This window comes from Piliocolobus tephrosceles, chromosome 7 (assembly GCF_002776525.5).
Source record: "Piliocolobus tephrosceles isolate RC106 chromosome 7, ASM277652v3, whole genome shotgun sequence".
NCBI lineage: Eukaryota > Metazoa > Chordata > Mammalia > Primates > Cercopithecidae > Piliocolobus > Piliocolobus tephrosceles.
Genome location: NC_045440.1, coordinates 31,977,829 through 31,997,338, shown reverse-complemented (window position 1 = coordinate 31,997,338; position 19,510 = coordinate 31,977,829). Strand labels below are relative to the sequence as shown.

General features: G+C 44.8%; 1 pseudogene; it reads left to right on the top strand.

Moving 5' to 3' along the window:
* The first annotated feature begins 541 nt into the window (after nucleotides 1-541).
* Nucleotides 542-1,329, top strand: LOC111544174 (annotated as a pseudogene).
* Nucleotides 1,330-19,510: the final 18,181 nt, after the last annotated feature.

Sequence of the window (19,510 nt, the reverse complement as noted above, 5' to 3'; positions counted from 1 at the left end):
GTAAATATCAATTAAATGTCAAGCATGGGAGACACTGGGAAAATCAAGAGATCAGAAATTAGTCAAGATTCCTAATTTCTTTGTAGAAGGGAGACAAATTAAGCAAGCAAACGGAAAATTTCAAATGGAGTCAAGTGCTATGAAGAAAATAAAGCAGCGCTAGAGAATGACGGGGGTGGGAGACCACTCTACTATGGGTGATTAGGAAGAGCATCTGAGCACGAGACATTTAAAAGGAGCCCTGAATAACGAGAAGCAAGCCACATGACCCTCTAGGGGATGACTACGTCAAGCAAAGGAACCAGCCAAGGCAAAGGCCCGATGGAACTATGAAGAGCAGGGTGGGTAGAGCGTCAGGAATAAGGGAGAGAATGGTGTGAGACGAGGTTGGAGAGTCTGGACCACGTAGGCCTTATGGCCCATGGATTTTTAACCCCACGTATGATGAGAAACCATTAGCAGGTTTTAAGAAAGGCAGCAGGTGGTGGATCCTGTGCCTGGCCAGCCCCGCCCGGCCTTCCCTCAGACCCACCTGACCGCCATGCGTCCCTCCTCCTCCCCACCTCGTGGCCAGCAGCAGGCCTCCAGCTTTGGCTCCGTGGACTGGCTCTCCCAGAGCAGCTGCCCATGGCTGACCCACACCCGCAGGCCTACTGATGTCTCCCCGGGGAGCCTCCCTGGACCGAGCCAGACATCCAGCACGTTGGAGCCCCCTCAGGCCGTCAGCATCAAGGAGGCTCGGTCCTCAAATCTGCCTGCGCCGTAGAGGGCCGTGGCTGGCTTAAGAAGCCAAACCCCTGGCCGGCCCCCTGTGTCCACACAGCCTTCACCACCACGCAGGTCCGCACCTTGGAGGGCGTCTTCCGGCACTACCAGTACCTGGGCCCTCTGGAGCGGAAGAGACTGGCCAGGGAGATGAAGCTCTCGGAGGTCCAGACAAAAACCTGGTTTCAAAATCGCCAGATGAAACACAAACAGTACATGCGGGGCTCCCAGCTGAAGCGCCCCTTCTCGGGGTCTCTCCACACGCCCCCGGCTTTCCACTCACCATCTTCTGGCCTTGCCAATGGCCTGCAGCTGCTGTGCCCTTGGGCACCCCTGCCCGTCCCCAGGCTCTGATGCTGTCCCCTGGCTCCCTTCTGTGGTCTCTGCCAAGTGGAAGAAGAGGCCCTGGCCTCTGCGGGGGCTTCCTGCTACGGGCAGCCTCTGGCGTACCACCCCCCAAGCCCAGGAAGTGGCGTGCGTACGCTGGGACCAGCCCTGTCCGGGCCCTGGGGCCTGTGTGCTCGGCCGGAGACGGGGGGATGCATTTTGAGGATGCACCTCTGACTCCGTTTCCGACGCACGCGGTCTGTGCGGATCGCACCTGGCGCCTACCTGGAGGACTCAGCTATTCTGTTCTGTTTACATCGTGGCGGCACCTCTCACTCTGACCCACGCAAAGGTTCTGGAGCTTTCTGGAGAATATATTTATTAAAGCCACCTCTTCACTGTAAGTTACCAAAAGGGTCCGTTTAGGAAGTAAATGAAGGGTCAGTGAACAGAGTCAAACGCAGAAGTGGGCTTGTTATGGGTAAGGCTTTCAGCATATGATAAAAGGATAATTTGCTTTTTAAAAAATGTTGGAAAGACTGGTTTTCCAGTTGGAAAAAGTAAAGTTTGTAAGCTTTGTGTGTAAAACAGAAAACCATGAAGGATTGGAAGGGAATGCAAGTGTCGTGTTTATAACCTTGGGGTTCGAATCCCTCTTGACAAGGACTCCAAAGCTGGAAAGCAGGAAGGAACAAAGGTGAAAATTAAGGCGGAGTGCTGGGGCCCTGCATTGCGCTCTAGGCCATGAGTGAGCCGGGTCTGTGCCCGCAGCCTGCTGGGGGCTGCTCTTCTCGGGTCAGGGAAAGTGGGGCAGCCGGGACCTGCGGCTGTGCCTGGACTGAAGCCGTCTCACATGTCCCCACTCTTCAGCATGTGCCCACCTGTCCCGCTCCTCGCAGCAGCCTCGGGACAAAACAAAATGACTCAAGGACAGCACTTCCTGCAGAAAGTCTCGAAGTGCCTAGAATGGGAGGCACAGGAGCCCCTCCCCGGGAGGACTCTCCCTCGCTGATGGAGTATTTTTGGTGCAGACTCCTCACCGCACGAACCGAACCTTAGACAAGCACGCATCCGTCCACGTCGCCCCAGAGTGCCCAGGAGGCAGGCAGCGCGAGGCGCCCAGACAGACGGGTTCAGCCTGCAGGACTGAGAGGCGACCTGTGAAACCGACCCAGGCATCCCAACAGGAACAAAACCATGATCCTGTGGCCATGTCCACAGCAAGTTCCACTTTCCCGTTACTCATTTCTGCCTTGTTGGAAGTGTTAACAACCAGAAAAAAAGAAAAGAAAAGGAAAGAAAGGAAGCAAGCTAATGTGATATTCAGCCTGAATGGGTCAGTTTGGCTACCCTAAGAAGAAGAGATTGGACTGGGGCAACGGGCGACGCGGGGAACTCAGTTGGAAGCCCCTGCAGATTTCAAGTGAGATGTGGAGGTGGTCTGGACCAGAGTGACAGCAAGAGAGATGGAAAGAGATGAACGGAGGCATGATATGCAAGAGGGGTAAGATTCTACAGAATCTACTCTAGGATCACATGTGGGAGGCAAAGGAAAAAGAATGAAGACTTCAGAGATTACTTCAAGATGTGTGGCTGGAGCAAGCAGGCAGATAGTGATGTTAGTTACCTAGTTCCCATCATAGCTTTTTCTCTGCCCCAAAACACTCCAACCCCTTCTAACACTTCTAGCCCCCAAATACTCTAGAGTCAAAGTAGATAAATTGTCACCTCTCGAGCACAACTTACCCTTTTCAAATGTGCTTCATTGTTCATTTCCCTTATTCCTGCATTTTTTGGAACTCCAGACATAATTCAAGACTCAAAACGAGTGTTATATTTCCTGAACCTGTCTACTGAAATTACCTCTTCTATTCACAAGCAATACCTCTTTATACCTCAATTAGCCACCTTATATTAATTTACTGTGCCATATGCAATGGTCTGAATGTGTCCCCCAAAAATCGTATGTTGAAACTTAATCATCAATTTGATAGAGAGGTGGGGCCTTTAGGAGGTGATTAAGTCATGAAGGTGGGAACTCTTACAAAGGAACTTTATGATGGGTGCAGTGGCTCAAACCTGTAATCTCAGCTACTGGAGAGGCTGAGGTGAGAGTATCACTTGAGCCCAGGAGTTCCAGACCAGCCTAAGCTACATAGTAAGAGCCTCTGTCTCTACAAAATAAAATAAATTAGCCAGGCATGGCAGCACATACCTATAGTCTCAGTTACCTCGGAGGCTGAGGATGGCTCAAACCCAGGAGTTCGAGGCTGGAGCGAGCTATTATTGCACCACTGCACTCCAGCCTGGACAGCACAGCAAGACCCTGTCTCTCAAAAATAAAAGGGGCTGGGCATGGTGGCTAATGCCTGTAATCCCAGCACTTTGGGATGCCGAGGCAGGCTGATCACTTGAGGTCAGGAGCTCAAGACCAGCTGGCCAACATGGTAAAACTCTGTCTCAACTAAAAATAAAAAAAAGTAGCTGGGCGTGGTGGCACACACCTGTAATCCCAGCTACTTGGGAGGTTGAGACAGGAGATCACTTGAACCCGGCACGTGGAGGTTGCAGTGAGCCTAGATCACACCACCACACTCCAGCCTGAGCAACAGAGTGAGACTCCATCTCAAAAAACAAAGCAAAATAAAATAAAATAAAAGGGCTTGAGGAAGTGGGCTCGCCCTTTTCCATCCCTTCCACCACATGAGGTAAAAGGCACCATCTTGGAAGCAGAGCAACCCAGCCCTCAGCAGACATAGAATCTTCCAGTGCCTTCATCTTGGACTTCCCAGCCTCCAAAACTATGAGAAATGAATTTCTCTGGCTTATAAATTACCCAGCCTGTAGCATTTTGTTATAGCAACACAGATAAACTAAACATGTATGCCACTCACACCCATAAACCCTAAACCTCATCTGTGACCAGGCTTTGTAACTCCCAGTAATCCTTGTAACTTTTGTAACTTTGTAACTTTGGCCTTTGTAACTACCAGGAATCTTTGCGTCCACAAATATGTGTAGCTGAGGATAGAGATGGTGCAGATACTATTGACCCCTAAGCTTTGTTTAGTTCCTTGGCCTTATACTGCCTTAGGCTAATTTTTTTTTTTTTTTTTTTTTTTTTTTTTGAGATGGAGTCTCGCTCTGTCGCCCAGGTGGAATGCAGTGGCCGGATCTCTGCTCACTGCAAGCTCCGCCTCCCGGGTTCATGCCATTCTCCTGCCTCAGCCTCCTGAGTAGCTGGGACTACAGGCGCCCGCCACCTCGCCCGGCTAGTTTTTTGTATTTTTTAGTAGAGATGGAGTTTCACCAGGTTAGCCAGGATGGTCTCGATCTCCTGACCTCATGATCCGCCTGTCTCGACCTCCCAAAGTGCTGGGATTACAGGCTTGAGCCACCACGCCTGGCCACCTTAGGCTAATACTTATGGAGAGTTTGAAGGTTGTTTCATTTTCTAGGTGAGGGGATCAATTTTGAATAACTTGTCTAGGTGACACAAGGGAGCCTGGATTAGAACTTGTATCCTAGGGGTCTGACAATAGCATAGAGAGTCACATAAATAACATATATTTCTTCCTTAAATCTCTACAACCAGCCTGCACAGAACCTTATTTCATCAAGCCTAAAATGCCAATTCTAAGACCCAATATTATTTAATGGAACACTGTTTAAAAAAGTGAAGTCAGTTAAACTTTTGACATATGCTAAAACACAACCATCATCAGGGTAGCCTGATTTCAGAGATGTTAAATGTGAGAGAATAGAAAGGGTGCATTAAAATCCCTACTTTATAAGTGAGAAAACGGAGGCTTAGACAGAATAAGCAACGGCCCCACCTCAGACACGAGGTAAGTGGCAGAATATCTTTTTTTTATTATTATTATACTTTAAGTTCTAGGGTACATGTGCACAACGTGCAGGCTTGTTACATATGTATACATGTGCCATGTTGGTGTGCTGCACCCATTAATTCGTCATTTACATTAAGTATCTCTCCTAATGCTATCCCTCCCCCCACCACCACAATAGGACCCAGTGTGTGATGTTCCCCTTCCTGTGTCCAAGTGATCTCATTGTTCAGTTCTCACCTATGACTGAGAACATGCGGTGCTTGGTTTTCTGTTCTTGTGATAATTTGCTGAGAACGATGGTTTCCAACTTCATCCATGTCCCTACAAAGGACACAAACTCATCCTTTTTTATGGCTGCATAGTATTCCATGGTGTATATGTGCCACATTTTTTTAATCCAGTCTGTCACTGATGGACATTTGGGTTGATTCCAAGTTGTTGCTGTTGTGAATAGTGTCACAATAAACATACATGTGCATGTGTCTTTATAGCAGCATGACTTATAATCCTTTGAGTATATCCCCAGTAATGCATGGCTGGGTCAAATGGTATTTCTAGTTCTAGATCCTTGAGGAATCACCACACTGTTCTCCACAATGGTTGAACTAGTTTACAGTCCCACCAACAATGTAAAAGTGTTCCTATTTCTCCACATCCTCTCCAGCACCTGTTGTTTCCTGACTTTTTAATGTTTGCCATTCTCACTGGTGTGAGATGGTATCTCATTGTGGTTTTGATTTGCATTTCTCTGATGGCGAGTGATGATGAGCATTTTTTCATGTGCCTGTTGGCTGTATGAATGTCTTCTTTTGAGAAGTGTCAGCTCATATCCTTTGCCCACTTTTTGATGGGGTTGTTTGTTTTTTTCTTGTACATTGATTGAGTTCTTTATAGGTTCTGGATATTAGCCCTTTGTCAGATGAGTAGATTCCAAAAATGTTCTCCCATTCTGTAGGTTGCCTGTTTACTCTGATGGTAGTCTCTTAAATAAATCTAAGTTTAATTAGATTCCATTTGTCAATTTTGGCTTTTGTTGCCGTTGCTTTTGGTTTTTTAGACATGAAGTCCTTGCCCATGCCTATGTCCTGAATGGTATTCCCTAGGTTTTCTTCTAGGGTTTTTATGGTTTTAGGTCTAACATTTAAGTCTCTAATCCATCTTGAATTAATTTTCATATAAGCATTAAGGAAAGGATCCAGTTTCAGCTTTCTACTTACGGCTAGCCAATTTTCCCAGCACCATTTATTAAATAGGGAATCCTCTCCCCATTTCTTGTTTTTGTCAGGTTTGTCAAAGATCAGATGGCTGTAGATGTGTGGTATTATTTCTGAGGACTCTGTTCTGTTCCATTGGTCTATATCTCTATTTTGGTACCAGTACCATGCTGTTTTGGTTACTGTAGCCTTGTAGTATAGTTTGAAGTCAGGTAGCATGATGCTTCCAGCTTTGTTATTTTGGCTTAGGATTGTCTTGGCAATGCGGGGTCTTTTTTGGTTCCATATGAACTTTAAAGCAGTTTTTTCCAATTCTGTGAAGAAACTCATTGGTAGCTTAATGGGGATGGCATTGAATCTATAAATTACCTTGGGCAGTATGGCCATTTTCACAATACTGATTCTTCCTATCCATGAGCGTGGAATGTTCTTCCATTTGATTGTGTCCTCTTTTATTTCACTGAGCAGTGGTTTGTAGTTCTCCTTGAAGAGGTCCTTTTCAGCCCTTGTAAGTTGGATTCCTAGATATTTTATTCTCTTTGAAGCTATTGTGAATGGGAGTTCATTCCTGATTTGACTCTCTGTTTGTCTGTTACTGGTGTATAAGAATGCTTGTGATTTTTGCACATTGATTTTGTATCCTGAGACTTTGCTTAAGTTGCTTATCAGCTTAAGGAGATTTTGGACTGAGACAATGGGGTTTTCTAAATACACAATCATGTCATCTGCAAACAGGGACAATTTGACTTCTTCTTTTCCTAATTGAATATGCTTTATTTCTTTCTCTTGCCTGATTGCCCTAGCCAGAACTTCCAACACTATGTTGAATAGGAGTGGTGAGAGAGGGCATCCCTGTCTTGTGCTAGTTTTCAGAGGGGATGCTACCAGTTTTTGCCCATTCAGTATGATATTGGCTGTGGGTTTGTCATAAATAGCTCTTATTATTTTGAGATACATTCCATCAATACTGAATTTATTCAGAGTTTTTAGCATGAAGGGCTGTTGAATTTTGTCTAAGGCCTTTTCTGCATCTATTGAGATAATCATGTGGTTTTTGTCTTTGTTTCTGTTTATATGCTGGACTACGTTTATTGATTTGCATATGTTGAACCAGCCTTGCGTCCCAGGGATGAAGCCCACTTGATCATGGTGGATAAGCTTTATGATGTGCTGCTGGACTTGGTTTGCCGGTATTTTATTGAGGATTTTTGCATTGATGTTCATCAGGGATATTCATCTAAAATTCTCTTTTTTTGTTGTATCTCTGTCAGGCTTTGGTATCAGGATGATGTTGGCCTCATAAAATGAGTTAGGGAGGATTCCCTCTTTTTCTATTGATTGGAATAGTTTCAGAAGGAATGGTACCAACTCCTCCTTGTACCTCTGGTAGAATTCAGCTGTGAATCTGTCTGGTCCTGGACTTTTTTTGGTTGGTAGGCTATTAATTATTGCCTCAATTTCAGAGGCTGCTATTGGTCTATTCAGGGATTCAACTTCTTCCTGGTTTAGCCTTGGGAGAGTGTAAGTGTCCAGGAAATTATCCATTTCTTCTAGATTTTCTAGTTGATTTGTGTAGAGGTGTTTATACTGTTCTCTGATGGTAGTTTGTATTTCTGTGGGGTCGGTGGTGATATCCCCTTTATCATTTTTTATTGATTCTATTTGATTCTTCTCTCTTTTCTTCTTTATTAGTCTTGCTAGTGGTCTATCAATTTTGTTGATCTTTTCAAAAAACCAGCTCCTGGATTCATTGATTTTTTTGGAGGGTTTTTTGTGTCTCTAGCTCCTTCAGTTCTGCTCTGATTTTAGTTATTTCTTGCCTTCTGCTAGCTTTTGAATGTGTTTGCTCTTGCTTCTCTAGTTCTTTTAATTGTGATGTTAGGGTGTCAATTTTAGATCTTTCCTGCTTTCTCTTGTGGGCATTTAGTGCTATAAATTTCCCTCTACACACTGCTTTAAATGTGTCCCAGAGATTCTGGTATGTTGTATCTTTGTTCTCATTGGTTTCAAAGAACATCTTTATTTCTGCCTTCATTTCATTATGTACCCAGTAGTCATTCAGGAGCAGGTTGTTCAGTTTCCATGTAGTTGAGCAGTTTTGATTGAGTTTCTTAGTCCTGAGTTCTAGTTTGATTGCACTGTGGTCTGAGAGACAGTTTGTTATAATTTCCGTTCTTTTACATTTGCTGAGGAGTGCTTTACTTCAACTATGTGGTCAATTTTGGAATAAGTGCAATGTGGTGCTGAGAAGAATGTATATTCTGTTGATTTGGGGTGGAGAGTTCTGTGGATGTCTATTAGGTCTGCTTGGTGCAGAGTTGAGTTCAATTCCTGGATATCCTTGTTAACTTTCTGTCTCGTTGATCTGTCTAATGTTGACAGTGGGGTGTTAAAGTCTCCCATTATTATTGTATGGGAGTCTAAGTCTCTTTGTACATCTCTAAGGACTTGCTTTATGAATCTGGGTGCTCCTGAATTGTGTGCATATATATTTAGGATAGTTAGCTCTTCCTGATGAATTGATCCCTTTACCATTATGTAATGGCCTTCTTTGTCTCTTTTGATCTTTGATGGTTTAAAGTCTGTTTTATCAGAGACTAAGATTGCAACCCCTGCTTTTTTTTGTTTTCCATTTGCTTGGTAGATCTTCCTCCATCCCTTTACTTTGAGCCTATGTGTGTCTCTGCATGTGAGGTGGGTCTCCTGAATACAGCAAACTGATGGGTCTTAACTCTTTATCCAATTTACCAGTCTGTGTCTTTTAATTGGACCATTTAGTCCATTTACATTTAAGGTTAATATTGTTATGAGTGAACTTGATCCTGTCAGTATGATATTAGCTGGTTATTTTGCTCGCTAATTGATGCAGTTTCTTCCTAGCATCAATGGACTTTACATTTTGACATGTTTTTGCAATGGCTGTTACTTGTTGTTTCTTTCCGTGTTTAGTGCTTCCTTCAGGATCTCTTCTAGGGCAGGCCTGGTGGTGACAAAATCTCTAAGCATTTGCTTGTCTGTAAAGGATTTTATTTCTCCTTCACTTATGAAACTTAGTTTGGCTGGATATGAAATTCTGGGTTGAAAATTCTTTTCTTTAAGAATGTTGAACATTGTCCCCCACTCTCTTCTGGCTTGGAGAGTTTCTGCTGAGAGATCTGCTGTTAGTCTGATGGGCTTCCCTTTGTGTGTAACCCGACCTTTCTCTCTGTCTGCCCTTAACATTTTTTCCTTCCTTTCAACTTTGGTGAATCTGACAATTATGTGTCTTGGAGTTGCTCTTCTCGAGGAGTATCTTCGTGGCATTCTCTGTATTTCCTGAATTTGAATGTTGGCGTCGTGGCAGAATATCTTGACTCCAAGAACTCACGTGTCTTGGCTCCAAGAACTGTACTTGCTCCATATTAGCAGTGCCTACCCTTTCTGTATCTTGGATTTTTCAGAAGAGGCAAAGCTATAGCAGGACATCATAAAGAAATAAAGATCAAATATGGAGCCCAAGCTGAAACCTTGTTCTATACTAATGCACTTAGCAGAAGCCCACAACTTACTGGCCTTTCCTGAAATCAGGGGAAAATGTCTGGCTGAGTTGCTGCTCAGTGGGTGGCACTGTCCAGCATTGTCAGGGATAATGGTAATTTATGTTTCCTTCCACACCTGCTCTCTTCTCAGCTTTAGTCATCTGCTAACACAGCTTCTCTCCAGGGGAGGACGAGGGAGGGGCTGAAACGAGGGGAAGGAAGCAGCTCTTGTTCACGGCAGCTCAGCTAAATTGCATTTGCCCTCTTTTGCATAGAGCAATAAAGTGTTATGGAAAAATGCAGCATGGATTTTTAATTTTCTCCTTGTCACTGGCTGCTGTAATCACATAATTAACCAAGTGGTAGAGATAGTCATTTATAGCAAATGAGCAAAACAATCACAGAGGTTAGTCACCTAGGGACCAAAAAGGTTACGTTTGCCTCTCAAAAAGGTGTGCGTGGACAGAGTCCCCAAGCCTTGGCTGTGTGGGACCCGACACCTAAAGAATGCAGCATTAAAGTAAAGAAAGGGCAATGTGTTTGTCCTTTAAGACAATGAATTGCTAACTGCACGGTGGTTTGGAAGGCCATGAAATGGACAGGGTGGGGATGGGAATCCCCCAGGGCCAGAGGTCAGCAACTTTGCAGACACTCCAGCCCTGCCCTCCATCCCAAGGGATGCTTTCTTAGTAAATGCCTTTGTTCGTGCTCCTCCTTCTGCCCGAAATGTCCTTCCAGCCTGCTGGACTCCAGTTCTTCCTTCAAAGACAGCCCAAATGTCTCCTTTCTGGAGCCTTCCCTGCCCGACCACTTCACCATGGCCCATAGCCCCCATTTCTACCACTAGAGTAATAAACAACTACAAATCCACACACATACACATACTGCCTCCAGCACCAACACCACCAAATGACTGGGCAGAAACTAATAAAACCTGTTAAGGCCCAGGAAGAGTTTTGCCTGCCTGACTCCCCAGATAAAAAGGCCTCCCCCGACCCTATGAGTATGGCAATTAAAGACAGTGCAAATACTCACCACCTAGGATCCAGGAATGAGAAGAATGAGAACAAAATCAGTGATCTTGAGAGGCGTTTTGACCTATACTAGTAAAGCTCCTCTGCCCACCATCACTTCAAATTAGTTTTGCTGTAGAAGCCTGAAATTCCAGCTTGCGTGTTAAACATTGCCTTCTCCATGGGATACTCCCTTTTAAAATGCAACATTCATGGGAAAGCTACCATGTGACTTATTGTGCCCCAAACCTTAATACAAATTAGCATAATATCTTATATCTTTCTTCCCTAAAAGGTGAAGCCCAGACAGCAGAGAAATTTTTCACCTGAGCAGAGAGGAATCAACAGAGAGGAAAGTGGTAAGAAAAAGGCACTAAACAACATGCCAAGTAATAAGTATTTATTGAGTAGATACTTCAGACCAGAACTTATTCATTCTTCTACTACAGCTTTGTAAAATAGGTTTTTGTGTTTTTTGTTTTTTGGGGTGTATTTTGGAGAAAAGGGTCTCACTCTGTCACCCAGATTGTGCAGTGGCACGATCTCAGCTCACTGCAGCCTCCACCTGTTGAATTCAAGTGAGTCTCTTGCCTCAGCCTCCTGAGTAGCTGGGATTACAGGCACCTGCCACCGTGCCCAGCTAATTTTAGTAATTTTTGTAGAGACAGGGTTTCACCACGTTGGGCAGACTGGTCTTGAACTCCTGACCTCAAGTAATCCTCCCGCCTCAAACCTCTCAAAGTGTTGGGATTACGGACATGAACCACCATTCCTGGCCTACAAAATAGGTATTAGTAGTAGTGGTATTTTCATTTCATGGATGACAAAGAAAGCTTAAACAATTTGCTCGAAGTTTAAGTGGAGTTACTAGAATTCAACCTTGAGCCTGTTTGCAGCAAAATCCATGCCCTTTCCCTACGAGGGTACAAAGTATGGAACTGTTTTCTTCTTCCACCCTCCCCTCAATGCTTTTACCTTGTTCTCTCCATCAAATCTGGTCAAAGGAAAGAGTCAAATGATGTGTCATTTATACCTTAGAGATGAGACCATGAACAGCTCAGGGAGAAAACACAAACCATTCCCTTAAAAATCTCATAAATTATGGTAAGATATTCTTTTTTTTAGGTACTTTTAGTTTTTGTCTGTTTGTTGTAGATTTAGGGGATACAAATGCAGGGAGGGTTTGTTTGTTTATTTGTTTGTTTTTGAGACAAGGTCTCACTCTGTCACCCAGGCTGGAGTGCAATGGTGCAATCATGGCTCGCTGCAGCCTCAAACTCCTAGGCTCAAACAATCCTCTTGCCTAAGCCTCCCAAGCAGCTGGGACCACAGTATAAGTTCCATGAGGCAGAGACTGTGTCCTCTTACCCACTGTATCCCCAGAAGCTGGAAAGACAGTATGTGCTTAATAAATATTTGTGGAACAAATAAAATTTACAAATAGGGGCCGGGCGCGGTGGCTCACGCCTGTAATCCCAGCACTTTAGGAGGCTGAGGTGGGTGGATCACAAGGTCAGGAGATCGAGATCATCCTAGCTAACACGGTAAAACCCCGTCTCTACTAAAAATACAAAAAACTAGCCGGGCATGGTGTTGCGTGCCTGTAGTCCCAGCTACTCAGGAGGCTGAGGTAGGAGAATGGCATGAGCCTGGGAGGCAGAGCTTGCAGTGAGCCAAGATCGCACCACTGCACTCCAGCCTGGGCAACAGAGCGAGACTCCGTCTCAAAAAAAAAAAAAATTACAAATAGGAAATGGAAGCACAAATGAGTTAAATAACACATTAACACATTCAATGCTACTTCACCATAAGAGGCAGAGCTAGGAATTGAATGGAACAAACCTGACTAACTCTCTAACCACACACACTCTTTCTGCTATCCCATAGTGGAAATAGGTTCAACCCCAACCTCCTTGTTGCCCAATCCAACATTTTGTGTTTTTTTGGTTTTTTGTGGCTTGCCCAGGCTGGGGTGCAGTGGCTATTTACATGTGTGATCCCGCTACTGATCAGCGTGGGAGTTCTCACCTGCTCCATTTTCAACTTGAGCCAGTTCACCCTTCCTTAGGCAACCTGGTGGCCCCCCACTCCCAGGAGATCACCATATTGATGTCAAACTTAGTATGGGCACCCATTAGGCATAGTGCACTACAGCCCAGAACTCCTGGGCTCAAGTCATCCTCCTGCCTCAGCCTCCCGAGTAGCTGAAACTATAAGCATGGGCCACCATGCCCGTCCCAATCCAACATGATTTAAAAGGAGCTTAACTCCCTCACCCAGGGCTTTGTGGATGTATGTATCACTGCCTGCTGACAGAGGGATCATGTTAGCTCAGAATGCCCCGCACAGAAAACCTCTCTCTTGCAAGCACACTTCAGCTCCATGTATTGTGAATGCCAACCAAGAAAATCAAATAATGGATGATTCTGAAGGCCCATACATGTGAAAGTTTGGGAACAGCTGGTTTAGAGCACTGGTTCTCAAAGTGTGGTCCCAGACCACCAGCATCAGCATCACCTGGGAGCTTGTTAGAAATGCGCATTCTTGAAACCCACCGTGATTCTACTGAATCAGAAACCCTGGGGTGAAGCCAGGTGCAGTGGCTCTTGCCTGTAATCCTAGTACTTTGGGAAGCCATGGCGGGTGGATCCTGAGGTCAGGAGATCTTGACCTCAGACCTCAGACCTGATCAAGACCAGCCTGGCCAACATGGTGAAACCCCATCTCTACAAAAATACAAAACTTAGCCAGGCATGATGGCAGGTGCCTGTAATCCTGGCTATTCAGGAGGCTGAGGCATGAGAATCACTTGAACCCAGGAGGTGGAAGTTGCAGTGAGCTGAGATTGCATCTTTGCACTCCAGCCTGGGTGTGACTGAGTGAGACTCCATCTAAAAAAAAAAGAAAAAAAAAAGAAACTCTGGGGTGGGTCCTGACCATCTGTGTTTTAATCAGTCTTCCAGGTTGATATGGTTTGGCTCCGTGTCCCTACCCACATCTCATGTTGAATTGTAATCCCCAGTGTTGTGAAAGGGACCTGGTGGGAGGTGATTGACTCATAGGGGCAGTTTTCCCCCTTGCTGTTCTCATGATAGTGAGTGAATTGTCACAAGATCTGGTTGTTTAAAAGTGTGTAGCACTTACCCCTTCATTCTCTCTCCTGCTGCCATGTGAAGATGTGCTTGCATCCCCTTCACCTTTGCGCCATAATTGTAAGTTTCCTGAGGCCTCCCTAACCAGGCCTCCTGTACAGCCTGCAGACCTGTGAGTCAATTACACCTCCTCTCTTTATAAATTACCCAGTTTCAGGTGGTTCTTTATAGCAGTGAGAGAATGTACTAATACACAGGTGATTGGATGTCCACCAAAATTTGAGAACCACCGAGTAGTCTAGTAGACAAAAGAAAGGAGAGTAACAGCAAATGCAGTTATTCCTGAATACCTATTTCCTCCCATTGAGACTCCACGAATAGTTAGGGCCAGGAGAGAGTCATGCAGACTCTCATGTCTCATGTCAGCCTGACAAAGTCTAAGTTTCCCTCATCTGTCATTCCCTTTCTTCCAGCATGCTGAGCCACAGTCCAGAGGCCTCAGCAAAATGGAATGCAGTACATTCAAATGATACCTTTGACCACCCTGGGTTTTAATTTCCTGGGTATGTCCTTTGGGAAAGCTTCACCTAGCCTAGAACAAGCTCAGAATCTCCTCCCAAAAAAGAAAAGAAGCTATTGCTTTCTCCCTACCCCACCCTCTTGGCTTGAGATTATTTTTTCCATCCTAGCCTGCTGGCTTTAATTAGGAGGAGTGAAGGCAATGTGCAGACTGTAGACAGCAGGTGGTCGTAGCACAAAATTGTGTTAGAGAAACAGCTTTGGATAATCGGAGGTCACCATGTCCCTGTGTCTGCAGTCCCCTCCCTCTCTCTGGCTTCTTTTCCCCATCTTGTTTATCTTACATTTACCCCTCATTACTTATAAGGGAGTCACCAGCTCAGAGTCCTGTTGCTATGGACTTAGGAGGGGGTCCATCTTTACAAAAGGTTGAGGGCTGGGGGAGGGAAGTCAGAATGAATGGAACCATATTATATGTGCAGCTATATATTATATATATCAGCTATAATTAGGCATCTTATAAATGTCCATTAGACAAATACATTACAATAATAAAATTAGGAATGTTTAATTGCATTCTGATTCTGGATCATAGAGGGTAATTTTTTTGAATCCAAGAGGAATCTGCTGTATTAAAATGTGCATTAGGCCGGGCGTGGTGGCTCAAGCCTGTAATCCCAGCACTTTGGGAGGCCGAGACGGGAGGATCACGAGGTCAGGAGATCGAGACCATCCTGGCTAACACGGTGAAACCTCGTCTCTACTAAAAATAAAAAAATAAAATAAAATAAAATAAAATGTGCATTAAATGCATATGACTAAGTGAAGAAAGTGAGTCTGAAAAGTCTGTGTACTGTATGATTCCAGCTATATCACTTTCTGAAAAAGGAAAAGCTATGGAGACAGTAAAAAGCTCAGTGGTTTCCCAGGGTTAGGGGAGAGGGAGAATGAATAGGCAGAGCACAGAGGATTTTTAGGACAGTGAAACTACCCAGTATGATACTACAGTGATGGATAGATATCACTGTACATTTATCAAAGCCCATAGAATGAATGACACCAAGAGCAAGCCCTTATGTGAACTATGGACTCTGGGCAATAATAATAGTTAGGTTCATCCCTGTAACAGGCACCATTCTGGTGAAGGATGGTGATAGTAGGGGAGGTTGTGGGTGTGCAACGACTATGGGAACTCTCAATACTTTGCACTCAATTTTGCTATGAACCTACAACTGCCCTAAAAAATGAAGTCTTGGCCAGGCACAGTGGCTCATACCTGTAATCCAAATATTTTGGGAGGCTGAGGTGGGAGGATCACTTGAGGCCAGGAGTTGGAGACCAGCCTAAGCAACGTGGCAAGACCCTATCCCTACAAAAAAATTTTAAAATCACAGGCATAGTAGTGCACACCTGTAATCCTAGCTTCCCAGGACAACGAAGCAGGAGGATTCCCAAGAGACCAAAGCAGGAGTTTGAAGTTATAGTGACCCCCATGATCATACCACTGCATTCCAGCCTGAGTGACAAAGCAAGACCCTGTCTCTCAAAGAAAAAAAAGGGGGGTGCTTTTTTATTTTTAAGAGCATTAAACTTGGACTGAAAAGATATGAACTGTAATCCCTATCACAGTCTTGGTCACCTGCTAGCAGTCACACTTGGGCAAGTTACTTGGCTTCTGTGGCCCTTGGGGATCCTATCTATAAAATGAGCATGATAGTATCTCCCACACAGAAATGTGGCATTGGTTAAAATGAAGTAATACATAGAGACACCTAGTCCATATTTCTTTAATTAATAATAGAAAAATAGCATATAGAATTTGGGGCAGTGACTGGGGACAAGGATTCTTGACTGCTGTTCTGAAGCAGACAGGGCTAACCCAGACCACACCACCCATGCTACCTACTTGAGATATAAGCTCACTCTTTCACCCTTGAAAACTGTCTGCCCCATGGCCTGCTGGAAACCTGAGAGTCAAATGGTAAATGACTCCTGGGAAGAGAACATTTGTTTTTAGGGCCAAACTATATTGTACTATAAATATGTCCAAGGGAAAAAATAAATAACAACAGTTTAGCATAGACTGAGTTACACAATCTACTTAGAAACAGAGTCCTAAGAGAACAAAACACAGCAGTGTCAGTTTTTCTAAAAGGATTGATAGAAACTGAAAATACCTAGAAGAATAAGGCACTGCCTGGGAAGGCAGGTTTCATTTGGAAGGCCAGAATGAGTTGTCATATGAGAATTTCTCTTTTCTTTTCTTTTTTTTTTTTTTTTTTTTTTTCTGAGACAGGGTCTCACTCTGTTGCCCAAGCTTGAGTGCAGTGGCACAATCATGGCTCACCACAGCCTCAAACTCCTGAGTTCAATTGATCCTCCCACCTTAGCCTGCTGAGTAGCTGGGACTAGAGGTGTGTGTTACCACACCCAGCTAATATTTTTTTTAGTATTTTGTAGAGATGAGGTGTCACCATGTTGCTTAGACTGGTCTTGAACCTCCAGGCTCAAGAGATCTGCCTGCCTCAGCCTCCCAAGGTGTTAGGGTTACAGGTGTGAGCCATCGCGCTCGGCCAGATGAAAATTTTTTAAGACGGGGTAGCTAACTAAGAGAATTTATCAAAAAGCAAGCAACAAATATACGCTGAGCACCTATGGTATGCCAACTGCTCTTCAAGGTATTCAGAGTACATTACTGACCAAAGGAGTTCATAGAACTTCCATTCTGGTGGAGGGAGACAGATAATGAAATATTAACATACTAATTAGGTAAGTTATGCATTAAAAGGTAACACATTCCATGGCGCAGTGACTCACGCCTGTAATTCCAATACTTTGGGAGGCCGAGGCGGGCAGATCACTTGAAGTCAGGAGTTCGAGACCAGCCTGGCCAACATGGTGAAACCCTATTTCTACTAAAAATACAAAAGAAAAAAAAAATACCCAGGCGTGGTGATGTGCGCCTGTAATCCCACCTACTGGGGAGGCTGAGGCAGGAGATTTGCTTGAACCCAGGAAGCAGAAGTTGTAGTGAGCCCAGATTGCAGCACTGCACTCCAGCCTGGGCAACAGAGCGAGAGGCTAAAAAAAAAATGGAAGGAAGGAGGAAGCAAGGAAGGAAGGAAGGCAAAAGGGAAAGGGAGGAAAAGAAAGGAAAGGAAAGGAAGAAAGAGAAAGAAAGAAAGGAAAGGAAAAGAGAAACTGAGGCACAGTAGGGGTGGGGATAGGAGGAGAGATTACATCTTAAATAGGATGGTCAGGGAAATGCTAACCAAGAAGATAGCATCTGAGCGCAGTGGAAGGAGTGAGGGAGGGAGCCAAGCAGATGTCTTGGAGAAATTTCTAGGCGAAGGGTACAGCTACAGCAAAGGATCCAGGGTAGGAGCATACAAACACATCCCAAGCTGCTCCAGGAAGAACAGGGAGCTGAGTATGCAAGGAAAATTGAATGGAAGGAAGGAGGAACTAGGGTTTAAGGGTTCGATCGTGTAGGGCCTTGCGGGCCACTCTAAGGACCTGGCTTCACCCTTGAAATAGGGAACTCTTGCCAGGTTGGGAGCCAGAGGAGTGGCACGACCTGGATTATGATTTACACAGATCACTCTGGCTGTGGTGCTAAGAACAGATGCTAGTCTGTGGGGCCAGGAGTGGAAGAAGCAGGAGAGCTTCTCAGAAGCCTTTGTAGTGATCCAGGCAAAAGCTGACAGTAGATGAATCATGGTGACCATGGTGGAGGTGTGATCTTCAGACACCGTGTGTCTGGAGGCTGAGGGTAGAACCCCAAGGTCCTCTGGAAGTGTATATCCCAGGACCTCCTGAAGCAGTGAATGTCCAGGTGTTGGTCCTGAGCGACTTAAAGGATGAAATTGCTATCACATTAGCTAGGGAAATAGGGAAGGCTGCCACTGAAGGAGGTTTGGAGAAGATCAGGGGTTTGCAGGAAAGTGGCATAGGAGGAGGAGTGGGAGTAGATGGCATGCTGAAAGCACAGACCACACATCTCATGTACGACCTGGGACCCTGCCCTGAGGATGAGCCTGCCCTGAGGAATGTGTTATTTATCAATGTCATTGGCCTGAAATTGTTCAGGCCATGTTTAGCAAGAGTCATTCGGAAGCATTTCCTAGGCCCTCCGTTTCCCCATGCAATGGAACAAATCCAAAAGAAATTGAGATTAAAGGAAGCATACATGTATTTTGTTACTTTTTTTTTTTTTTTTTTTTTTTTTTGAGACAGGGTCTCACTCTGTCACCCAGGTTGGAGTGAAGAGGTGTGATCACAGCGCACTGCAGCCTCAAAAACTCCTGGGATCACAGCTCAAGGGATCCTCCCACCTCAGCCTCCCAAGTAGCTGGGACTATAGGCACGAACCACTACACCCAGCTAATTTGTAAATTTTTTGTGGAGATGGGGGTCTCACTTTGTTGCCCAAGCTGATCTTGAACTCCTGGACTCGAGCAATCCTCCTGCCTGAGCCTTCCAAAGTGTTGGGATTATAGACATGAGCCACCATGTCTGGTTGGTTACTCTTTATGAGGGTCATCCATCCCATGTCCACCCAACCACATTTGCTACCCCTCCAGAGAACAGCCATAGTTACCAGAAAACACAGTCGGTTAGCTGATGAATTACCCTATCAATCCCCCTAGAGAACAAGCTAATTCACTCCTGCAGATTCCTCCTTACATCCACCACCCACTTGTCCTCACCCACTCAAAACATGTTCTAGGGAGAAGATCTAATAAGCCAACTTCCAGAAAGGTGTAAATGAGCAGGGAAAAAAAAATGAAAATACTTCCTCCCCCTGGGATATTTGAATTTTAAGGTATCCAAAACCCTAAACGAAGAGGCAAAATAATGGAATATAATTCATCAGCTTAAGGGAGTTTAAGGACCAATGGTCTTGGATTCACATTACTCAGCAGCTACTTCCTGAGAAAATAGTGGGACTCCAGGAACAATTCACAATGGCTTCCTTGACTGTCCCACCTTTATCTGTCCTGTAAGGTCCTCTGCAGGTGCATGCACTTCCTGCTTGTCTGCACCTCATTCCTTTGTGTGGAACACCCTTTGCTCCCTCCCTGCTAGTCCCTGTGTCAGAGACTCTTTCTGTGACTCTGCTAAAATAGATAGATAGCTAAACAAATGATGTCCTTGTCCTTGCTCCTACACTGTGAGTCAACTCCAAATATGCCAAACTATACAGATGGC